This window comes from Lynx canadensis, chromosome C1 (assembly GCF_007474595.2).
Source record: "Lynx canadensis isolate LIC74 chromosome C1, mLynCan4.pri.v2, whole genome shotgun sequence".
Classification (NCBI taxonomy): Eukaryota; Metazoa; Chordata; class Mammalia; order Carnivora; family Felidae; genus Lynx; species Lynx canadensis.
The window spans coordinates 88,153,276-88,156,976 of NC_044310.1; the positions used below are offsets into that span (position 1 = coordinate 88,153,276).

The 3,701-nt window shown below is 34.9% G+C and overlaps 1 long non-coding RNA gene across 1 annotated transcript; it reads left to right on the top strand.

Moving 5' to 3' along the window:
- Positions 1-240: 240 nt before the first annotated feature.
- LOC115522254 lies at positions 241-2,692 on the top strand. Its single transcript, XR_003971304.1, has 2 exons — positions 241-597; positions 1,175-2,692. It is a non-coding gene; the product is annotated as an uncharacterized LOC115522254 (long non-coding RNA).
- Positions 2,693-3,701: the final 1,009 nt, after the last annotated feature.

Consider the following 3,701-nt stretch of genomic DNA (forward strand, 5'->3'; position numbering starts at 1 on the left):
AATGAGTTTTCAAAGAAAATTGAATTTATCTCTTTTCACTGCCCCAAAGATTTAGTAGATGTTAATGGCTTAATATAGTTTTTATTAACTGAATTAATTTTTTAATGAAAAGAATTTAAATAATTATTTAAAAATATGGAGATATGGTGTCTTAACTCAGAGGTGTGAGTTATTGACATCATAATGGGGAAGATATGTAAGTAGGCTCTTGGTAAGTCTTCCAACCACTAACTGTCAGTAACTGCCTACTATTTCATTTTCCACTGTTACATGTCAACATTTTCTTACTATTTTTAACAGCACCATTCTTTAACAGCACCATTTTTATAAAATATACAATATTGAAAATCAGTGGAATATAACCCACAAGTAGTGTAAATACTTTAATATTTAGTTTTCTGCTATAGTAATGCCACATAATCAACAATTTCAAAATCTCAGTAATTTAAAGTAACAAATGATTATGGTTTTTGCTCCCAAGTCTGCAGGTTATTTGGGTTAGCCTCTCCTTCATGCTGTGGTTTACCTGAGCTTGACTCCTGGCTGTGGGGGTGAAGTCACATCTGATCCACTTTCTTCAATCAGTGGCCACTCAAGGTATGTTCTTTTCATGGTGCAAGGCAGAAATACAAGGGAACAAGTCTTTGAAAGGACATCTAAAACCTTTGCTTGCCTCAATATGCAAGCATTCCACTGGTCAAAACAAGACACATGGTCAAGCTCAATATCAATTGGCTGAGTGGGAAAATGTACTCTATATTATAATAGGAATTGCAAAGTCATATGGCAAAAGACATGGGTGTTTATTTCTTTAACATTAACAGCTAAAGAGTTTGGAGTAACAATCCAAATGAAAAATATCAAAGACAAATAAAATAAAAAAACTAAACGTGAATTTTATCATGGACACTTCAGGACAAATATGATATTCTGAATCAGCAACATATTAGACATTACATACACATGCATACTGTCCTCTACAGCAATTCTAAGATTTTATAATTTCCTTTTATAATTAATTATTTTAGTTAGTAATAACTCTTAGTGATAGTACAATCTGGGGTCACCTGACCTAGAAATCTTCAACATGTGCATGTGATGAATATTTATTGTATATAGCTGTCAAGCATCTTTTCCTCCTTTTTTGGTAACTGTGCATCACCTTCCTATTAAGAAACCACCTGGAGGCCATGTTTCACCCATTCTGTGAAGACACAGCTGACCTCCTATCTCATCTCCAGGGGTAAGAATGTGATCTATGCTGATTGTTATCACATTCCATTCCCCTGTCACAATGTTTGGGTTCTGATAAGGCTTACAAATGAAGCCAAATCAATTAAGACTCATCCTTGGGTCTTTGGCTTAAACTGTTAGGAAAAAAGTGCTTACTTTTTTCTCTGAGTTTGCAGACCTGGTAGAATGTAAGCTTGACAGTGTGTTTGAACAGCTTTGCTACTGCATGAGAAAAGCCTGCCTGAGAATATAGCCAAGACATAAGAAGGCGGAGCCAAGAGATGGACAGAGATAATGTTTGAGCTCCTAATTCCAGTCTGAAGTCATCTGTGTATGTGTACTTCCCAGTTACAAAACTAACACATTTTCATTGTGCTTGAGTCATTTTGATTGTGTTTGTCACTTGAAATCTATGCCATTCATACTAACACCAGTTGCGGGCTTTTCTTCTGCAGTCCTTCTCCAAAATGCCCCATTTCTGGACTCACTTATATCACCTTGCTTGCACACACATGTCCCCACATCTTTCAAGGATCCTCTACTTTCTTATAATCTTAATTTTTCACTATATCCTAGATGCATAATTCATTTGTTATTTTTCCTGAAAGAGCAGAGTTGCTGAATTAAGTTGCTATTTAACCAGCATTTTTGTTTTCTCATTTAAGCATTCATATTAACCCCCAGATCTCAGTGAAAATGTGTCCCAAGTTTTATATATTTCATCGTATGTCTTAAGACTCTGACTAAACCTATTACTGTGCCATTCGTTTCCTTCAAAGGAAGGAAGACTTCCCTTCAAAGTATACTAAATTCTCTGTCTGGAAGAACAAATGCCATATCTCATGGATGAATGTATTCTTGTAAACCATGTGACACCTGTCATTTTTCTCCTTTGTATTTATGGCTTCGTCAGTACCTGTTAAGCTACAATGTTAAATTGTCTTTTGACCAATACAGATTGCCAACCCCTTCCTTGCTGATGCTAAGCCTCTTTGTAAAAAGGCCATGATGTATTGAAGCCATACTTCTATGCCAAAACCACTAATAGAGCTTATGTACTTACTGATGGATGGAAGCTCTTGATATGCCAAAACCTTGTTTTGAATTCCTTTCCTCCAACAATGACATGTTGCTTGAGTCTCAAATCAGTGTTGCCTTTTAATTCAGATATATCACAATGATTATCAATTTATATGCATAGTTTAATCTATGGGAACTTGTGAAAAAAAATTTGAAAGATGGAGGCAATATTATGGTACTCAGAATTACTCTGATCCCTTAAACCTTCGATCAGGTTTTGCCTTTCTTTCTATGACTACTTGCCTCAAGGTTTCTTGATTTCTTGGAAGGGAGAGGAGACTTGTCCCTTGCAGTCCTTCATTGGTGGAATTCTACATTATTACAGCTTCTGATCATGTTGGGAATCCCACCACAAAAAAATAAAACATTTAAGATTGGATACATTGGGTTCATGAATTCTTATAGGCATTAAACTTATAAACTAACTTCTAAGATACAGCTTCATTATCTCATCTTATCCTCAGAACAACAAACGATTAGATCAATGCAGGTTAACACTACAGAAGCTTAACACTAAAATAGAATGGGGGTATATCTTTAGGCAAGCAGGAACACTTCAGAAGTCTCAGTGGATCCATCATTCTCTGTTAGAAATTAGAGAGCTATTAGAATTATTTAAATCATCAGACTTATTCTTTGGTTCCTTTTTTGACTATCTGGGATGGTTATTTTGGACTCACTTAAGCACCTAACTCTGCTTCAAGCCCCTACCCTTGAGCACATACATATAAATAATTCTGGGAATTGACTTCTTGTTTCACTTATTTACTTTAATGTATTTATGGGTTAGCAGTACTGTTGTTACAATATTTAAATGCATAAATCCTTATATTTTGAAATATACTTTAACTCAGTACTGTGATAATTATTAACACTTAATAATTTATCTTATTTAAGTCTTTTGCAATGATACACCAATAGTTTCCAAACTTTTGTTCCTATGAAATTCTGTGAGAGAGGAAACTAAGTCAGGAAAGATGTGACAGTAAAATACTGTCCCTGGGGGACTTTCTCAGATGCTCTATGGTGCAGTTGTGGACTGAATAAGTTAAAGTATAAACATCTTACATCTGGTCAGATTTTGGCCCTGTGATAGTGTCATAATGGAAGAGAAGCCACAGAATTACCTTCTCTATATTTAGTGTCTTGCTGTAGCTGGTATTCTGTGGTTGTATGTATTATTAATATCTATTAACCTCAGAATAAAATGTCATATTGAAATTGAAAAAGGATGTTGGGACTGTGCTAAAAGATTGCTTTTTCAGATGCAATGAGATGTAAAATAGAAACTCTGTTTCCAAGTGGTACATTTTATAAGAATTGGGTGTTACTTTAGGAATTCTGGACTATTCTATCTTAAGCACTTGTAATCTATCAATGCCAGTCCT